The 21,962-nt window shown below is 40.3% G+C and overlaps 1 protein-coding gene across 8 annotated transcripts in view; it reads left to right on the forward strand.

The window, feature by feature from the left end:
- LOC118206456 (brother of CDO) overlaps positions 1 to 21,962 on the forward strand; it is a 374,202-nt gene that overhangs the window by 34,130 nt on the left and 318,110 nt on the right. For 6 of the 8 annotated variants that reach the window (XM_035379212.1, XM_035379206.1, XM_035379211.1 and 3 more), the window contains exons 1-2: positions 1,608 to 1,889; positions 10,670 to 10,832. The gene's annotated coding sequence lies outside the window, so the exon portion shown is untranslated. Of the gene's footprint in view, positions 1 to 1,607; positions 1,890 to 10,669; positions 10,833 to 14,033; positions 14,316 to 21,962 lie in introns of those variants that run through there. The other 2 variants (XM_035379207.1, XM_035379209.1) reach the window with 2 other exon arrangements.

Raw genomic sequence — 21,962 nt, forward strand, 5'->3', positions numbered from 1 at the left:
TGATTGACAGGACATAATCGAAACTGACAATTGGTTCTTTTCGAACTAGCAAAAACATTAGCAGTATTATCAGCTGATAACGATCAGTGGTCAATCAATCAGTGCGTCCTTAGAGAAAATGCCTTATATCTCTGACTCAAAAACCAGCCAAAACCAGACTTCGTTTTTGAAGCGTACTTCCTGGTCTTGTTGAGAGACGTTGCTCACTAGCGCCACTGCGGTTGGCTCCAGTATAGGTGTTTCCATATCCGGTTTCCATGCAAGTCAATGCGGTCAGAATACAAAGTCTATAATTTTTTCTCACAAGAACAAATAGTCACAAAATGTGTATTTTATTCGTCTTATGAATGTCCATGGGCCGATTTCACGATTTATTGTGTCATTTGTGCACTGTTATAATATTTGTTGGTACAGTTTGAGGTACAGTTTGCTTCACTTCCTGATTACTGCGGAGGACTAAGCTACAGTAGGGGTGAGACTAGGGCTGCGTCCGAATAGTCTTTTTTGCTTAGGAAGGTTCTTAACTGAGTGAAATGACCCAGAAGTATCTGAGTGGCAGCCATGATAAGAGCTGTTCGAATTCTCTAAATGCTAACAAAAAAAGTGCTTCAATGCTTCCTTTCTTATCTCCTTTAGCATAGCGAACACTGGACCATCCTTTTTACGAAAATAAAGGAGACAATGCTGTCCCACAATTCCTTGCAGCAGCAACATTTAAAACGACGCACCATTCGGCCGTTCACGAGAACAAACGATCAACATGACTGAGTTGTGTGGTGGTTCTTAAGCTATTATATGCATAGGCTTATAATCAGATCATAATCAGCATATTAACCATAACGCAGAAATCTATCTTTCAAGAAAAAGGGATATGAGACGTTTTTATCCAGATGTTTTTGATTCAACATGTTTGAAACATAAGAATGATGATATGTGCAGTAGTAAATTTGTAGTCCTAACATGTTCTACCTATCTTGCATAAATTTAACAATTATTTTCATACAATCATACTAATTGGGGTTCATGTCGATAAATATGAGTGGACAGGAGGGTGAGCGTGTGCAACCATTCTCAATGTGACAACCATTTAGTTTCACTTTTGTGACTGGTAGCCAATATTCCTTTTTTTTATTTCTATTCCAACCTTGGTAATAAAGTTATATTTTTCACCGGGTTGTCCACGTTTATATAGCCTGCATGAAACAACACGGTAAGAACATACGGGGCGAAGTATCTAAGATGCGCTTTTAGTAGTCCATCTTAGGAACACTGTAGTTTCACCACGGCAGACCCATATCAATAACACCCGCCGTTGCATAATTACGTAGCCTATTAGTGTAAGAGCAGTCGGATTCTCTTAGCACCCCGGTTGTCTTTTCCTTTTGAATTCTCCTTCACATCTTTCCTTAACCTTGTGACGTTTTCCATCGAGGTCAAGGAAAAGTGGTTAGGAAAAGACAAAGGACGTAATTTTTTTGACTTCGTACGCAGCCGTGGTTTCGAGACGCATGGAGAGTCAGTGGGTGACGTCACAGTAGCTTTGTCCATATTTTTTAGTCTCTGAGAGCTCCCCTCCCTCCTCCCCCCTCCCAACACACACACACCTGCAACATGCTGCTTCTGAACCTTAACGTATAGCTATATTCTGTTTTCTACGATATAATGATATTTAAATAACTAAATTAATGGGGGCACAATTCAATGCTCTCTCAACATTGAGGGGGACATAAAAAAGACTTTAAAAAGAGTGAGGTCAGGAGCTCTCACTTAGCTTATCATAAGTGAAAAATAAAGTAGTCCCGCCTTTAATTGATTTTGAGTGACACTTCTAGCATACGTGCACTGCATGATCAGCTGGGGAGTGAGACTGAAAAGGCAGAAAACATTCCGTGAGTAGATTGTGTTCAAATAAGTTCATAGTTTTATCAGAATATGATATAATTGGCTACACATTAATTGTAGGAAGGTTTATGCCCTCAGTTGAGCTACCGGGAGTGCGCCTTACTGTTTTCTTATTCTTTCATTCTTGGTGAGTGAGTTTGCTTTTAGCTTGTTAACACGTTCGCTCTTTGATGTGAAGGAGACTAGCTCCGGTTAGCGGCGCCAAGTTAAATTCATGCTCAATTAATGAAATACGTAAACGAAGTTGTTCATATGAGCTGCCACGGTTTAAATATTGGTACATGTGTTCAGCAGAAGGTGTGTTATGTTTACCTATGCTAAGCAAACGGCAAGCAAACGCCACATTAAAAATAGCCAGCGCCGCATTTGTTTGGTTAAACCCTGAACATGTTTCATGTTGGTGACTAACTTCTGTGTTAATATATAAATGGACTCGAAGCACTTATAGCTGAATAAGTTAATTGAGTTTAAAGCACTTCTTCCTGCTACATAAGCTATAATGTTAGTCAGTATTTTTTCATGTGTTATAATCAGAGACTGTAAAAAATATGGACAAAGCTACTGTGACGTCACCCATTGACTCTACGTGGGTCTCTAAAACACATTTTGAAGCTCAATGGCGGGCGCGGCCATTTTCTCGATTTGGAGCCAAAACCATAGAGTTAAGCGGTCTTGTGATTTTTAGAATTTGATTGACAGTCCGGTGCGGAAAAGCCCATCAACCTGAACGAGGCTAGTTGACTGTCTGCCGTTACGTTTTAAAATATATTATCAGATGTTTACTGAGTTTAATTTCCATCCGTGACTGTACTGTGTCATGTAATCACGTTATATGTATGACATTAAAAATACAATTAGGCTATGTTCAGTTATCTTCAATTTATGTTTCTCAGCAAAACGAATATGCTTAGCTAGCATATCAGCTTGCCAGTGAGCTAGGTAGGCTATCCGTGGTTAGCTCACGAATTAGCAATATGAACCACAGGGGAATAACATTGACTACACTGATGGTCAATCAATCAGAGACGTGTAGGCTACTGGTGATTTGACTAGGCTAATTTTCGTATAACTGTCTGGTAGATCTGCTGTTAACCGAGCAAGTTATCGTCATAGGTTTTCGCCACAGTCAGTTAATGAGCCAGTAACTGCTACTAGCTACTCCATCGCCGTTTGTGGTGTTCACTTGCTGGGTGACGCTAGCTGACCGATCGTTCGCAAATCACTTTCTATCGAATAATAATTAACAAATCTACCAAGTATTTTAATAGCTGATCTGCAGGCGTGTAAATATGACAACGCACTTTGTACAGCAAGTTTTCCACCTGGTGCATGAAGACAAAAATGATGTAGCCTACATCGAATTTCTAATTATTATTATATTAGGCTATTATTTTTTTCTTGTAAATCATCAAAACCAATGGAGAAAAGCCAATAGACGCAAGGAGCCCCCAGAACCGATTCTGAGAACCACGGTCTTAAATGCCTAGCTTGTCGGTCTCTTAAATGCTAAAAACATGATCCTTTCTAAATGCCAAGATGGTTAATTTCGTTAAATTCTGTGTGTGATTTCATCGTGTGTTGTATATTCAGCAAATGAACCTTGAGACTTCGCTTCGTGAAACTGAAAAAGTGTTTATCCCAAAATCGGGATTATAGTAGCCTAGCTTTGTCACATGCGTGAAGCATGGCCCAGGTAGACATTTACGGAATGTACACGACTGACAAGCCGTCAAACACGTCTGGCAGATTGAATGTTTGCCGGTTAAGGTTAGCTAGCTAGCCAAATGGCTTGGTAGCCGAAGTTGCGAACTGTTGTAGCATAGGCTACTACTGGACTATCAAATATAGCAAGCTGACTACGCTTTCTGCCAAGTAATTATTTGGTTAAGTAGGCTAAAGGAAACAGTAATAATGACTCGGCTACCGAAAAACTTAGGAGGAGATTTTTATGGTCGTCTAGTGCAGCTGTAAATAGCACACGCCATAATTAAATCACCACGAAATGGGATGCCTGTATTTTCAGACTTAGCACAGGCGGACCGTGACCATAGACTGTAGCCCCTTCTGTAGCTCAGTCCTCCGCAGTAATCCGGAAGTGACGCAAGCTGTACCTCATTGGTCCAGAACAAATATTGGCACTGTGCCCAAATGACGCAATAAATCATGAAATCGACCCATGGACAGTCATAAGACGAATAAAATACACCTATTATGATTATTTGTTCTTGTGAGAAAAAATTATTGACTTTGTATTTTGATCTCATTTGTACCGTAGACTTACATGGAAACCGGATATGAAAACACCTATACTGGAGCCATCCGTAGTGGCGCTAGTGAGCAACCAGGAACTACAACACCAGGAAATGAGCTTCAAAAACGAAGTCTGGTTTTGGCCGCTTGGTTATAATCAGTGTTGGCGAAGCTACTTGGAAAGTGTAGTGAGCTAAGCTACCAGTTACTCTACATTAAATGAAGCTTCACTACACTGAAGCTACCCCCAGAGAAATGTAGCAAGCTACAGCAACATGGAAAAAGTAGTTTACTACATCAAAGCTTTTATTTATTTATTTTTTTTACATTGAACCAACTTCATTCCAAGGGGGCCATTTTAGTTGGGTGGATCCCCTACAAAAGAAATAAAATTCTACAATTTTGTCTTATTCAAGTATCAAGGCACACTTAATTCTAACATCCATGGACAATCATGCACCTTACTGCCAATGCAAGTCATATTTCAGAGTAATATGAACTTTTCAACTTTTCCTCTGTTCCCTCATTTTTCCCCACCTCTTCCCTCCTATATGTTACATTACATTACAAGCATTTGGCAGATGTTCTTATCTAGAGCGATGTACAACGAAGTGTAGGCTATAACCGTAACCAGGGACAAGTGTGTTGAAAACCCTAGCGGGAAGTACAGTTCCAAGTATTCCAGGCATCAGCCCAAGGATTGGTACGTGATGTCACCGTCATACAGAAGTGCTTCTGTTGGCTACACATAGGCTACAGGTCCATGTATGGCGATGGCGTCATTTACTGATCCTTAGCAGTTTTATTTCAGACCGCAGCAGAAAGCTCCGCTGCGCTTGAGCTTCAGAAATGCTTGGGAAAATGTAGCTTGTGTGGACGCTACCGCACTACTTGATCACTAAAAGAGCTTCGCTACTGAAAAGCTATTTGATTAGAGCAAGGGTTTTCAACATTTTTTCGACCAGGGACCCCTGTGGAGACGAAAGGAGAAACCAGGGACCCCCTCAATAATAAATGAAATTTGTTTGTGTATTGGGGATTTTAATCTGTCGTTCAATCTACTTAAACACTGTCATTGAAAGAAAAGATGAACAATTATTAATGATTCATTAATATTAAAAATCAACGCAACATTACTTAAGTTTAATGGGAAACCTGACCCTGGTGGGAGTCACTCAGCTGATCTATCCTTGGGGAGATTGTGGATAAGCTAAGTCTCGGGTCATTCTCTGGTTGTAGAATGCACTTTCACACAAATACTGTAAGTGGTGGCAAAGGGCAAAAGGCGTTTCATTGCCTTTGAGGTGAGATCAGGGAATTCAACCTGGCAACCAGTCCAGAATTGTGTGCGAGTTTTTGTCTGGTAACTGTTCTTGTGAATGCTATCACTGAACAGTTCAATTAGCTGGTCCTCTTCAATGCTAGATAAACTTTAGCCATGTGTTGCATTCTCTGCGAATGGAAACTGAATCCACGTTCTGTCACGATGCCAATACTCTGACTCCTGAAAGTACTTTTCAAACTGTTTTTCAATTCCTTTCAAGTGAGCGCAGATGATGCACTTCACAAGTCATGTGATTGCATTGTTTTGGGCGATCTCTTCCAACGAGGAAAACATGGAAATGTTCCCTTCTGCCACTCGCGACTGTCATCTCTTGACTTTTTTCACAAATCCCTTGAGCTTGTCATATGCAACTGAATGACATTTGCATTGCGCCCCTGCATCGATTAATTCAGCTTGTTTAATTCAGATAAGAGATCTGTGAGATATGCTAGTTTTGACAACATGACATTGTCTTCAAAACAGCTGGCCCATTCGAGTGGGTTTTGGGAAACCAAAAATTAATGTATTGCTGAACACAATTCAAGTACTCGTGTTAACACAGCTCCTCGCAAAAGCAACCTTGCTTCTGAATGAAATAAAAGAGCGCTGTGCTGGTCGCCCATTTCCTCGCACAGAGATGCAAAAAGATGTGTGTTCAATGCCCTTTTTTTAAAATAAAGTTAACAACCTTGACTGTTCCAAGTACATTGCTGAGTTCAGGACATAACTCTTTAGCGGCAAGGTTTTCCCGATGCAGCACAGTGTGTCCACATTATTTCGGGGGCAGCTTGCTTTACATGCGCCATCGCTCCATCAGTGCACAAAGCTACACATTTTGTCCAGGATATATCATTGTCTCTGAAAAAGTCATCAATTACTTTGAAAACATCAACACCGGTAGTGCGACCGGTCAGCTGTTTGCAAAATAAAAATTCTTCCGATATCTCGCCATCATCAATGAAACGCAAGAAAGCGATTAACTGTGCGACGTTGGCGATATCTGTTGATTCATCCAATTGTATTGCAAATTCAGTGGACTTAAGTTTTTCGATCAGCTGAATTTTGACATCAGATGCGATTTCATCAATTCTGCGGGATTTTGAGTTGTCAGACAAAGGAATGCATTTGAGTTTATCCCCATATTCTGCTCCAAACATCGTTTTGCAAATGTCAAGGACAGACAGCAGTATTAAAGGCTCTGCAACAGAGTGTGCTTTTTACTTGCGCAACTCGTAGTGCTACTTGAAAAGGCTTTAAGGGCGTTGGAACTCACCTTCAATGTCTGTCTTATTAAAGACTGCTGACCTTTGAAAACCTTTAAACTCTCCTTGAAATAATCCAAAGGTTTATTTTTCAAACTGCTGTAGTTCGTTTCCAGGTGTCTGAGTAGCTTTGACGGTTTCATGCATTCGTTCGAGAGGCGAGCTGTACATATGACACACTGTGGCACTTCTACTCCACCCTGTTCTGCAAATGTAAATCCATATTTCAGGTATTCCTCCTGGCATTTCCTCGCTGCTCTCTTTCGCTTTTCAGGAGGCTCGGTTGTTTTTGATGTTGAGCGTGCGTCCCCTTCGGATGTTGACAGTTGATGTTGATCAGAGACAGGATCTTTTCTCTTCAGCAAAAATTTGTCCATGTCTCCCCAGCTAGCTAACGTCAGCTAGCGTTCCCTCACACTCTTGATTTTGGTAGGTACAACTCAAAAGATAGAAGACAGTCTCAAGATAAACGTTTTCAGCAGAACAAAATCCAAATAGTAAAATTTCAAAGCAGTAGCATTTCCAGCTCACATGCTCACAGACCTGGCCAATCCAGCTACGCTCAGCTCACACCAATTATCTGTAGCTACTAAGCATTTGGATAGCTCTCAGATATTTTATCCCCCGTCTAAGGGGACATCATGTGCTAATCCACTGCGACAACACGACTGCGGTTGCATGTGTCAGTCGGCAAGGTGGCATGCGCTCCCTCCAGCTCCACTGTCTAGCCCAAAGACTGCTGGTCTGGAGCAGCCGTCACTTTCTGTCAATACGCGCGACCCGTGTTCCAGGCATTCTAAACACGGGCGCAGATCTGTTGTCAAGGGGAAACCCACTTTACGGGGAATGGCGGTTGCATCCCCAGATTGTGGAAATGCTGTGGCAGACAGTAGCAAGCTAGAGCTAGACTAATGTAGGTAGACATAGGGTGCTAAAATAATCCTTTGACATGCTTAAATCTAATGTTGTTAGCTAGCTACAGACATTTTGTTAGCATTTCAGCCCTCGGTTGCATATTGTGGCGCCGATTGTTTTCCCCTCCGGTGGGCGTGGTTTTCAGAGTATGATGCGTTGTGCTCTGTCTCTATACATTACATTACAGGCGTTTGGCAGACGCTCTTACGCTCTTTTGGCACTTTATTTCTTCCTAAATTATGAATATAATCTAATTTAATCTGGAGTTATAAAGGTTTAAATAGGGTACCCCTAAATGGGCAAGGATTAGCCAGATTTGGCATGTGTGTAAAGTAGTTAAAGTGAGATTTACTTTAATGTCTACAGTAGCATCTAACTAATTAAAACCACATTTGATTCTTTAAGATACTGTAATGACTGAAATAGCCTGCTGAGGAAAAAAAGGCCTAATAGTGAATAATCATATCAGGAGTTTGTATCTGGCATCTCATATTGTGCGTTGTTCTGAAGTATTTTAGTGGTTTCTAGATTTATGATCAATGCCTCTTTGTTATACAGATTTTGAAAAGGCTCTCCCAGTGGCAATGCAAATCAATGCTGTAATCATTAAGAACCAATTTCATTAGATTGTGTGTGAGTATTTAACAAAGCAATTGTATAAGGAACATGGAATGCATACATTGAGAGATGTGATGATTTAATACAAAAGGATGAGTGTCTTATTTAGGCTTATTTTATACCCTTCATTGTCAGTTCAATGATATAAACCAGTATTGATCATTGTTTCAGTATTGTATATTTAATTATATTTCACCACAACAGTACATAAGGATTCAATGGGCATGACTCTAATCTTTAGTCCTTAATTTGAAGTTTTGTTCAGTTGGAGATAAATGCATGAAAACAGAACAATGCAAAGTAATGTATTAATTGGGTGTTAATTAAACATTGTTATTTTTAACAATTTCATTTCATGTTCCTATAATCTTTGTGGGCATTCAGCGTCAGCAGCATATACGGATATAAATTGCTGTTGCAGGCAGGCTATAAAGTGTTCCAGAAGTTAATAGAAAGTTGGTTCGCATGTAATTTGAAATTTATTTAAGCCTAGCCTAGTACTTTGCTTATTGGATGAGTGCATTGCCTGTAGCCTATTTACAATAAAAACAATTTATTGAATTTTAATTGTGCATTTATTTAGGCTTTCAAGGCTTCAACAAGGCTTTCATTTAGCCTTGTTAATATAACAGATAATAAAATGAATACATTGTCTAATTGACAATTAGGCACTAAATTTTGTGGAATTTTGAATGAACAGATTGAGTAGCCTACGCGTAGAGAAGGTAAATTTAATTTTTTTTCTGTCAGAAACTGCTTTACGATTCATTTTAACAAATATACATTGAATCCTTGATTGTGGTATTTTTGCAGAAAACATTATCTCATGTTGATGAACAATATAATCAATAACGGTATATTTAATCAGGATTAAAGGAAAACAGGTTTTTGTTTTGCAAATTTATTAAAAATAAAAAACTGAAATATCACATTTACATAAGTATTCAGACCCTTTGCTATGACACTCAAAATTTAGCTCAGGTGCATCCTGTTTCGGAAGCCACTGCTCAGTAAAAGGCACATGACAGCCTGGTTGGAGTTTGCCAAAAGGCACCTTTGTCATTATGGGATATTGTGTGTAGATTGATGAGAATAAAAATGAATTAAGTCCATTTTATAATAAGACTAACATCATAAAATGTGGAAAAAATGAAGGGCTCTGAATACTTTTTGAAAGGCACTGTATATAGGGTCAGCTACTCAGGCAAGGGGAAACCAGTTTGGAACAAGCACTGGTATGCTGATGGCGGCCTGATTGCATTATTGAATGATAGGCCCTGCAATGCTGTCCAGGTCTGAGTGTGGAGTGGAGGTGGTGACACTCAGCCCTGTCCATGCTGCTGCAGGCTGGGCCAGTGAGACAACGGTGAAGTTGAGCAGAGTGGTGGCTGATGACAGGGAGGGCGGGGTTCCTGTGGCCTGCACCACATGACGTGTACCACAGTTCTCAGCATTATAATTTAATCTGAAAATGTTCAGTATTGAGCCTGCCAACTGAGCCCTTACGGACATCCCCTAGGCCTAAGACCCATCCCACTGACTGCGGCCCAGTGCCTAACCATTGATAGAATGTTGTGCACGGAGTTTTGGCCTTCAGACATTCTCCACTGTTAGGGTCAAGCTTACATTATGCATACAATAAAAGTGTGTAATAAGTGTTTTCCCTGATCTGCCTGGTCTCTGCCTTGAGTCCATTGTTGGTGTATGCTGGTGAGGGCAGTGTCCTCAGCTGGTTGCAACTTGTGAGTGGAGTGCGAGCGTGAGGTACATTCTGTGTTCTTTGGAGAGTAGTGTAGTGATCTGCGCAGTATGCTGGTTAGCTGCTCTGGTAATGGTGAATTCATCTTTAGTGCAGTGGTTCGGGTAGCTGCCTCTCACCCAGGCAAGGCTGAGTTTGATTCCTGCCTGCTCCCTGCTGAGTTTGTTACAATGTGATATTTCTGACAACCAGTAAAAACAGTTATGCACATGCGCAGACCACTTGTCAGCCGTTTTTGACCTGAACGTCATGGCAAGCTCTTTGGAGGGACAGTTCCTTCTGAACATCCATGCCACCTCTGTGCTTGGGCAATCCAATGACTTGCTCCTTCAGGCGTTCAATGGCAAGGTCCACTGCACGGTTCAGCCTGAGCCAGTAGTCAAATGCGTCCTCATCCTTCTCAGTGTAAAAGTCTGCCAGCGGAAGAGGTGAGCTTGGGACTGTGTAAAAGTGTTTCCGGAGAAGGCCATAAATAGCCTCAGGGTTGTGGGTAATATCGATGTCACTGTTTCTTGTACCGAACCTGACTACATCTCTAGCTTTGCCTCTAAGATGAATGAGAATCTCCTCTGCCTGCTCCTCAGTTCTTAAATTCCCTCTCTTAATGTAATTTCACAAGGTCTTCCCACTCTCACACAGAAACAGAATCAGAGCCATCCCCTCTGAAGCTAGGAGGCTCCTTCACCTTCCTGTGGGACACCAGCTGGACTTGGGAGAGGCCTAGTACTTGTGACGCAGAGGTGTTCGTGTCAGTGTGCGTGGCAGTAGCATTTGGTGGTGTGGCACTAACGGATTTACTGAGGTGAGTGATTATGTCATATGCAAGCTGCTGACTGACTTGCTGAATTACATCTCCCATTTGACTCACTAAATCAGCAGTATGAGTGGTAGGGTTTGGTGTGGAGGTACTGACGCCCTGAGACCTTGTGACACCTATGTCATGGCTCTGGGAAGGAACCCCGCTCCCACTGACTAAAGGAGCCTCGGCGGAACCCTGACTATCCACCATCCCAACATCACCATGAACAGGACTATCAAACTGCAATGATGTAGGTATAATCAAAACACCTCTACCCCTACCCCACCCAATACTTTCATTCAGTGGAGTGCTGAAATCTCTCTGAACATAACTCATCCTAAAATGCCAGATGAAAATATGCACAATATCAAAACCGACTGAATTGACTCAAATATAAAACATTCACACCTGAGCAGAAAGAGAAAGAAAAATTTGAATTATGTCAGTCCATTTATATGTCCACCTGACTCCACATGGACAAGCAGAAGGGTCCCCGGGTCGTGAAGATGAAGCACCAACTTGATCGAAGAATCAACGGGTCACGGCACCAATGTGACCGCTATGTTTCCCTGTTCTGCTCACTGCTTCATACACGGTACAGGAGTCAAGGTGGATGGAGCATTCAAGTATTTTATTCTGTAATGGTACACCCACAACCAGTCTGTTCAGGAAGGTAAATAAGTTTGCAGCTTGCTCACTCCGCTGCATGGCAATCCTACACTGCTGTAGGTTACCCTGTTGGCTTGAAAAACTTAACATTGTAGTCTTTACATTGTGATCGTATAGTAAATAATCTAAATAAAATAAACTTACAAATGAAATAAAATAAAATATATTAAAATGACTGTCATATAATCCTATGCTCTGAATGCCCATACGTTTTTTTAACAAGGGAATAATTAATTTACAAATGGTCCTCTGCTGCCACCCTCGGGAATGTTACAGAAGCAGGCATATTCCAGTCGACAAACGCGAATGAACAGCCTTTAGGCCTACTTATTAAAATGGTGAACGTGAGCCAAATGGTTAATATAACAAACACATGATCATACCTGTAATGGGACACACACAATCAGTCTGTTCAGGAAGGTGAATAAGTGGTTCAGCACAGCTTGCTCACTCTTGAATAAAAAAAAAAAAAAAGATATCTACATTAACAACTTGTTACACGAATGTTCTGGATAAAGCTAGCATCGCAGCTAACCAAAGTGCAACGTGGCATTCGCATAGCCTCAAAGACGACAATTACGCATTTAACAGAATACTAAGCTAATTGTATTAGCTATGCGTTATAATACAATATTATATGATATTGATTACTTGTACACACCGTGTGACAATATAAATGGTTTTAAATTCACTTATTAGAGTGAATAAGAACCAGCTTACCCGCTGCATGGCAATCCTACACTGCTGTAGGTTACCCACAGTGCACCGGAATATACCATAAAATAAAAGCCTACCATCGACAAAACTAGATGCACCGTTTATAAAAAAAAGGCCTACCAAAAAAATGGTTGGTGTGCCCAAATTAAAAATGAATTTAACTATAATACTACAAGATTAATATTTACACTGTTACAAATATACAATTTTTGATTGACAGGACATAATCGAAACTGACAATTGGTTCTTTTCGAACTAGCAAAAACATTAGCAGTATTATCAGCTGATAACGATCAGTGGTCAATCAATCAGTGCGTCCTTAGAGAAAATGCCTTATATCTCTGACTCAAAAACCAGCCAAAACCAGACTTCGTTTTTGAAGCGTACTTCCTGGTCTTGTTGAGAGACGTTGCTCACTAGCGCCACTGCGGTTGGCTCCAGTATAGGTGTTTCCATATCCGGTTTCCATGCAAGTCAATGCGGTCAGAATACAAAGTCTATAATTTTTTCTCACAAGAACAAATAGTCACAAAATGTGTATTTTATTCGTCTTATGAATGTCCATGGGCCGATTTCACGATTTATTGTGTCATTTGTGCACTGTTATAATATTTGTTGGTACAGTTTGAGGTACAGTTTGCTTCACTTCCTGATTACTGCGGAGGACTAAGCTACAGTAGGGGTGAGACTAGGGCTGCGTCCGAATAGTCTTTTTTGCTTAGGAAGGTTCTTAACTGAGTGAAATGACCCAGAAGTATCTGAGTGGCAGCCATGATAAGAGCTGTTCGAATTCTCTAAATGCTAACAAAAAAAGTGCTTCAATGCTTCCTTTCTTATCTCCTTTAGCATAGCGAACACTGGACCATCCTTTTTACGAAAATAAGGAGACAATGCTGTCCCACAATTCCTTGCAGCAGCAACATTTAAAACGACGCACCATTCGGCCGTTCACGAGAACAAACGATCAACATGACTGAGTTGTGTGGTGGTTCTTAAGCTATTATATGCATAGGCTTATAATCAGATCATAATCAGCATATTAACCATAACGCAGAAATCTATCTTTCAAGAAAAGGGATATGAGACGTTTTTATCCAGATGTTTTTGATTCAACATGTTTGAAACATAAGAATGATGATATGTGCAGTAGTAAATTTGTAGTCCTAACATGTTCTACCTATCTTGCATAAATTTAACAATTATTTTCATACAATCATACTAATTGGGGTTCATGTCGATAAATATGAGTGGACAGGAGGGTGAGCGTGTGCAACCATTCTCAATGTGACAACCATTTAGTTTCACTTTTGTGACTGGTAGCCAATATTCCTTTTTTTTATTTCTATTCCAACCTTGGTAATAAAGTTATATTTTTCACCGGGTTGTCCACGTTTATATAGCCTGCATGAAACAACACGGTAAGAACATACGGGGCGAAGTATCTAAGATGCGCTTTTAGTAGTCCATCTTAGGAACACTGTAGTTTCACCACGGCAGACCCATATCAATAACACCCGCCGTTGCATAATTACGTAGCCTATTAGTGTAAGAGCAGTCGGATTCTCTTAGCACCCCGGTTGTCTTTTCCTTTTGAATTCTCCTTCACATCTTTCCTTAACCTTGTGACGTTTTCCATCGAGGTCAAGGAAAAGTGGTTAGGAAAAGACAAAGGACGTAATTTTTTTGACTTCGTACGCAGCCGTGGTTTCGAGACGCATGGAGAGTCAGTGGGTGACGTCACAGTAGCTTTGTCCATATTTTTAGTCTCTGAGAGCTCCCCTCCCCTCCCCTCCCCTCCCTCCCCAACACACACACCTGCAACATGCTGCTTCTGAACCTTAACGTATAGCTATATTCTGTTTTCTACGATATAATGATATTTAAATAACTAAATTAATGGGGGCACAATTCAATGCTCTCTCAACATTGAGGGGGACATAAAAAAGACTTTAAAAAGAGTGAGGTCAGGAGCTCTCACTTAGCTTATCATAAGTGAAAAATAAAGTAGTCCCGCCTTTAATTGATTTTGAGTGACACTTCTAGCATACGTGCACTGCATGATCAGCTGGGGAGTGAGACTGAAAAGGCAGAAAACATTCCGTGAGTAGATTGTGTTCAAATAAGTTCATAGTTTTATCAGAATATGATATAATTGGCTACACATTAATTGTAGGAAGGTTTATGCCCTCAGTTGAGCTACCGGGAGTGCGCCTTACTGTTTTCTTATTCTTTCATTCTTGGTGAGTGAGTTTGCTTTTAGCTTGTTAACACGTTCGCTCTTTGATGTGAAGGAGACTAGCTCCGGTTAGCGGCGCCAAGTTAAATTCATGCTCAATTAATGAAATACGTAAACGAAGTTGTTCATATGAGCTGCCACGGTTTAAATATTGGTACATGTGTTCAGCAGAAGGTGTGTTATGTTTACCTATGCTAAGCAAACGGCAAGCAAACGCCACATTAAAAATAGCCAGCGCCGCATTTGTTGGTTAAACCCTGAACATGTTTCATGTTGGTGACTAACTTCTGTGTTAATATATAAATGGACTCGAAGCACTTATAGCTGAATAAGTTAATTGCGTTTAAAGCACTTCTTCCTGCTACATAAGCTATAATGTTAGTCAGTATTTTTTCATGTGTTATAATCAGAGACTGTAAAAAATATGGACAAAGCTACTGTGACGTCACCCACTGACACTCCGTGGGTCTCAAAAACACATTTTGAAGCTCAATGCGGGCGCGGCCATTTTCTCGATTTGGAGCCAAAACCATAGAGTTAAGCGGTCTTGTGAGTTTTAGAATTTGATTGACAGTCCGGTGCGGAAAAGCCCATCAACCTGAACGAGGCTAGTTGACTGTCTGCCGTTACGTTTTAAAATATATTATCAGATGTTTACGGAGTTTAATTTCCATCTGTTGACTGTACTGTGTCATGTAATCACGTTATATGTATGACATTAAAAATACAATTAGGCTATGTTCAGTTATCTTCATTCATGTTTCTCAGCAAAACGAATATGCTTAGCTAGCATATCAGCTTGCCAGTGAGCTAGGTAGGCTATCCGTGGTTAGCTCACGAATTAGCAATATGAACCACAGGGGAATAACATTGACTACACTGATGGTCAATCAATCAGAGACGTGTAGGCTACTGGTGATTTGACTAGGCTAATTTTCGTATAACTGTCTGGTAGATCTGCTGTTAACCGAGCAAGTTATCGTCATAGGTTTCGCCACAGTCAGTTAATGAGCCAGTAACTGCTACTCCATCGCCGTTTGTGGTGTTCACTTGCTGGGTGACGCTAGCTGACCGATCGTTCGCAAATCACTTTCTATCGAATAATAATTAACAAATCTACCAAGTATTTTAATAGCTGATCTGCAGGCGGTGTAAATATGACAACGCACTTTGTACAGCAAGTTTTCCACCTGGTGCATGAAGACAAAAATGATGTAGCCTACATCGAATTTCTAATTATTATTATATTAGGCTATTATTTTTTTTCTTGTAAATCATCAAAACAATGGAGAAAAGCCAATAGACGCAAGGAGCCCCCCCAGAACCGATTCTGAGAGAACCACGGTCTTAAATGCCTAGCTTGTCGGTCCTCTTAAATGCTAAAAACATGATCCTTTCTAAATGCCAAGATGGTTAATTTCGTTAAATTCTGTGTGTGATTTCATCGTGTGTTGTATATTTCAGCAAATGAACCTTGAGACTTCGCTTCGTGAAACTGAAAAAGTGTTTAATCCCAAAATCGGGATTATAGTAGCCTAGCTTTGTCACATGCGTGAAGCATGGCCCAGGTAGACATTTACGGAATGTACACGACTGACAAGCCGTCAAACACGTCTGGCAGATTGAATGTTTGCCGGTTAAGTTAGCTAGCTAGCCAAATGGCTTGGTAGCCGAAGTTGCGAACTGTTTGTAGCATAGGCTACTACTGGACTATCAAATATAGCAAGCTGACTACGCTTTCTGCCAAGTAATTATTTGGTTAAGTAGGCTAAAGGAAACAGTAATAATGACTCGGCTACCGAAAAACTTAGGAGGATTATTTTATGGTCGTCTAGTGCAGCTGTAAATAGCACACGCCATAATTAAATCACCACGAAATGGGATGCCTGTATTTTCAGACTTAGCACAGGCGGACCGTGACCATAGACTGTAGCCCCTTCTGTAGCTCAGTCCTCCGCAGTAATCCGGAAGTGACGCAAGCTGTACCTCATTGGTCCAGAACAATATTGCACTGTGCCCAAATGACGCAATAAATCATGAAATCGACCCATGGACAGTCATAAGACGAATAAAATACACCTATTATGATTATTTGTTCTTGTGAGAAAAAATTATTGACTTTGTATTTTGATCTCATTTGTACCGTAGACTTACATGGAAACCGGATATGAAAACACCTATACTGGAGCCATCCGTAGTGGCGCTAGTGAGCAACCAGGAACTACAACACCAGGAAATGAGCTTCCAAAAACGAAGTCTGGTTTTGGCCGCTTGGTTATAATCAGTGTTGGCGAAGCTACTTGGAAAGTGTAGTGAGCTAAGCTACCAGTTACTCTACATTAAATGAAGCTTCACTACACTGAAGCTACCCCCCAGAGAAATGTAGCAAGCTACAGCAACATGGAAAAAGTAGTTTACTACATCAAAGCTTTTATTTATTTATTTTTTTTACATTGAACCAACTTCATTCCAAGGGGGCCATTTTAGTTGGGTGGATCCCCTACAAAAGAAATAAAATTCTACAATTTTGTCTTATTCAAGTATCAAGGCACACTTAATTCTAACATCCATGGACAATCATGCACCTTACTGCCAATGCAAGTCATATTTCAGAGTAATATGAACTTTTCAACTTTTCCTCTGTTCCCTCATTTTTTCCCCACCTCTTCCCTCCTATATGTTACATTACATTACAAGCATTTGGCAGATGTTCTTATCTAGAGCGATGTACAACGAAGTGTAGGCTATAACCGTAACCAGGGACAAGTGTGTTGAAAACCCTAGCGGGAAGTACAGTTCCAAGTATTCCAGGCATCAGCCCAAGGATTGGTACGTGATGTCACCGTCATACAGAAGTGCTTCTGTTGGCTACACATAGGCTACAGGTCCATGTATGGCGATGGCGTCATTTACTGATCCTTAGCAGTTTTATTTCAGACCGCAGCAGAAAGCTCCGCTGCGCTTGAGCTTCAGAAATGCTTGGGAAAATGTAGCTTGTGTGGACGCTACCGCACTACTTGATCACTAAAAGAGCTTCGCTACTGAAAAGCTATTTGATTAGAGCAAGGGTTTTCAACATTTTTTCGACCAGGGACCCCTGTGGAGACGAAAGGAGAAACCAGGGACCCCCTCAATAATAAATGAAATTTGTTTGTGTATTGGGGATTTTAATCTGTCGTTCAATCTACTTAAACACTGTCATTGAAAGAAAGATGAACAATTATTAATGATTCATTAATATTAAAAATCAACGCAACATTACTTAAGTTTAATGGGAAACCTGACCCTGGTGGGAGTCACTCAGCTGATCTATCCTTGGGGAGATTGTGGATAAGCTAAGTCTCGGGTCATTCTCTGGTTGTAGAATGCACTTTCACACAAATACTGTAAGTGGTGGCAAAGGGCAAAAGGCGTTTCATTGCCTTTGAGGTGAGATCAGGGAATTCAACCTGGCAACCAGTCCAGAATTGTGTGCGAGTTTTTGTCTGGTAACTGTTCTTGTGAATGCTATCACTGAACAGTTCAATTAGCTGGTCCTCTTCAATGCTAGATAAACTTTAGCCATGTGTTGCATTCTCTGCGAATGGAAACTGAATCCACGTTCTGTCACGATGCCAATACTCTGACTCCTGAAAGTACTTTTCAAACTGTTTTTCAATTCCTTTCAAGTGAGCGCAGATGATGCACTTCACAAGTCATGTGATTGCATTGTTTTGGGCGATCTCTTCCAACGAGGAAAACATGGAAATGTTCCCTTCTGCCACTCGCGACTGTCATCTCTTGACTTTTTTCACAAATCCCTTGAGCTTGTCATATGCAACTGAATGACATTTGCATTGCGCCCCTGCATCGATTAATTCAGCTTGTTTAATTCAGATAAGAGATCTGTGAGATATGCTAGTTTTGACAACATGACATTGTCTTCAAAACAGCTGGCCCATTCGAGTGGGTTTTGGGAAACCAAAAATTAATGTATTGCTGAACACAATTCAAGTACTCGTGTTAACACAGCTCCTCGCAAAAGCAACCTTGCTTCTGAATGAAATAAAAGAGCGCTGTGCTGGTCGCCCATTTCCTCGCACAGAGATGCAAAAAGATGTGTGTTCAATGCCCTTTTTTTAAAATAAAGTTAACAACCTTGACTGTTCCAAGTACATTGCTGAGTTCAGGACATAACTCTTTAGCGGCAAGGTTTTCCCGATGCAGCACAGTGTGTCCACATTATTTCGGGGCAGCTTGCTTTACATGCGCCATCGCTCCATCAGTGCACAAAGCTACACATTTTGTCCAGGATATATCATTGTCTCTGAAAAAGTCATCAATTACTTTGAAAACATCAACAGTGGTGCGACCGGTCAGCTGTTTGCAAAATAAAAATTCTTCCGATATCTCGCCATCATCAATGAAACGCAAGAAAGCGATTAACTGTGCGACGTTGGCGATATCTGTTGATTCATCCAATTGTATTGCAAATTCAGTGGACTTAAGTTTTTCGATCAGCTGAATTTTGACATCAGATGCGATTTCATCAATTCTGCGGGATTTTGAGTTGTCAGACAAAGGAATGCATTTGAGTTTATCCCCATATTCTGCTCCAAACATCGTTTTGCAAATGTCAAGGACAGACAGCAGTATTAAAGGCTCTGCAACAGAGTGTGCTTTTTACTTGCGCAACTCGTAGTGCTACTTGAAAAGGCTTTAAGGGCGTTGGAACTCACCTTCAATGTCTGTCTTATTAAAGACTGCTGACCTTTGAAAACCTTTAAACTCTCCTTGAAATAATCCAAAGGTTTATTTTTCAAACTGCTGTAGTTCGTTTCCAGGTGTCTGAGTAGCTTTGACGGTTTCATGCATTCGTTCGAGAGGCGAGCTGTACATATGACACACTGTGGCACTTCTACTCCACCCTGTTCTGCAAATGTAAATCCATATTTCAGGTATTCCTCCTGGCATTTCCTCGCTGCTCTTTCGCTTTTCAGGAGGCTCGGTTGTTTTGATGTTGAGCGTGCGTCCCCTTCGGATGTTGACAGTTGATGTTGATCAGAGACAGGATCTTTTCTCTTCAGCAAAAATTTGTCCATGTCTCCCCAGCTAGCTAACGTCAGCTAGCGTTCCCTCACACTCTTGATTTTGGTAGGTACAACTCAAAAGATAGAAGACAGTCTCAAGATAAACGTTTTCAGCAGAACAAAATCCAAATAGTAAAATTTCAAAGCAGTAGCATTTCCAGCTCACATGCTCACAGACCTGGCCAATCCAGCTACGCTCAGCTCACACCAATTATCTGTAGCTACTAAGCATTTGGATAGCTCTCAGATATTTTATCCCCCGTCTAAGGGGACATCATGTGCTAATCCACTGCGACAACACGACTGCGGTTGCATGTGTCAGTCGGCAAGGTGGCATGCGCTCCCTCCAGCTCCACTGTCTAGCCCAAAGACTGCTGGTCTGGAGCAGCCGTCACTTTCTGTCAATACGCGCGACCCGTGTTCCAGCATTCTAAACACGGGCGCAGATCTGTTGTCAAGGGGAAACCCACTTTACGGGGAATGGCGGTTGCATCCCCAGATTGTGGAAATGCTGTGGCAGACAGTAGCAAGCTAGAGCTAGACTAATGTAGGTAGACATAGGGTGCTAAAATAATCCTTTGACATGCTTAAATCTAATGTTGTTAGCTAGCTACAGACATTTTGTTAGCATTTCAGCCCTCGGTTTGCATATTGTGGCGCCGATTGTTTTCCCCTCCGGTGGGCGTGGTTTTCAGAGTATGATGCGTTGTGCTCTGTCTCTATACATTACATTACAGGCGTTTGGCAGACGCTCTTACGCTCTTTTGGCACTTTATTTCTTCCTAAATTATGAATATAATCTAATTTAATCTGGAGTTATAAAGGTTTAAATAGGGTACCCCTAAATGGGCAAGGATTAGCCAGATTTGGCATGTGTGTAAAGTAGTTAAAGTGAGATTTACTTTAATGTCTACAGTAGCATCTAACTAATTAAAACCACATTTGATTATTTAAGATACTGTAATGACTGAAATAGCCTGCTGAGGAAAAAAAAGGCCTAATAGTGAATAATCATATCAGGAGTTTGTATCTGGCATCTCATATTGTGCGTTGTTCTGAAGTATTTTAGTGGTTTCTAGATTTATGATCAATGCCTCTTTGTTATACAGATTTTGAAAAGGCTCTCCCAGTGGCAATGCAAATCAATGCTGTAATCATTAAGAACCAATTTCATTAGATTGTGTGTGAGTATTTAACAAAGCAATTGTATAAGGAACATGGAATGCATACATTGAGAGATGTGATGATTTAATACAAAAGGATGAGTGTCTTATTTAGGCTTATTTTATACCCTTCATTGTCAGTTCAATGATATAAACCAGTATTGATCATTGTTTCAGTATTGTATATTTAATTATATTTCACCACAACAGTACATAAGGATTCAATGGGCATGACTCTAATCTTTAGTCCTTAATTTGAAGTTTTGTTCAGTTGGAGATAAATGCATGAAAACAGAACAATGCAAAGTAATGTATTAATTGGGTGTTAATTAAACATTGTTATTTTTAACAATTTCATTTCATGTTCCTATAATCTTTGTGGGCATTCAGCGTCAGCAGCATATACGGATATAAATTGCTGTTGCAGGCAGGCTATAAAGTGTTCCAGAAGTTAATAGAAAGTTGGTTCGCATGTAATTTGAAATTTATTTAAGCCTAGCCTAGTACTTTGCTTATTGGATGAGTGCATTGCCTGTAGCCTATTTACAATAAAAACAATTTATTGAATTTTAATTGTGCATTTATTTAGGCTTTCAAGGCTTCAACAAGGCTTTCATTTAGCCTTGTTAATATAACAGATAATAAAATGAATACATTGTCTAATTGACAATTAGGCACTAAATTTTGTGGAATTTTGAATGAACAGATTGAGTAGCCTACGCGTAGAGAAGGTAAATTTAATTTTTTTTCTGTCAGAAACTGCTTTACGATTCATTTTAACAAATATACATTGAATCCTTGATTGTGGTATTTTTGCAGAAAACATTATCTCATGTTGATGAACAATATAATCAATAACGGTATATTTAATCAGGATTAAAGGAAAACAGGTTTTTGTTTTGCAAATTTATTAAAAATAAAAAACTGAAATATCACATTTACATAAGTATTCAGACCCTTTGCTATGACACTCAAAATTTAGCTCAGGTGCATCCTGTTTCGGAAGCCACTGCTCAGTAAAAGGCACATGACAGCCTGGTTGGAGTTTGCCAAAAGGCACCTTTGTCATTATGGGATATTGTGTGTAGATTGATGAGAATAAAAATGAATTAAGTCCATTTTATAATAAGACTAACATCATAAAATGTGGAAAAAATGAAGGGCTCTGAATACTTTTTGAAAGGCACTGTATATAGGGTCAGCTACTCAGGCAAGGGGAAACCAGTTTGGAACAAGCACTGGTATGCTGATGGCGGCCTGATTGCATTATTGAATGATA

The sequence above is a fragment of the Anguilla anguilla genome, chromosome 10, assembly GCF_013347855.1.
Source record: "Anguilla anguilla isolate fAngAng1 chromosome 10, fAngAng1.pri, whole genome shotgun sequence".
NCBI classification, from domain to species: domain Eukaryota; kingdom Metazoa; phylum Chordata; class Actinopteri; order Anguilliformes; family Anguillidae; genus Anguilla; species Anguilla anguilla.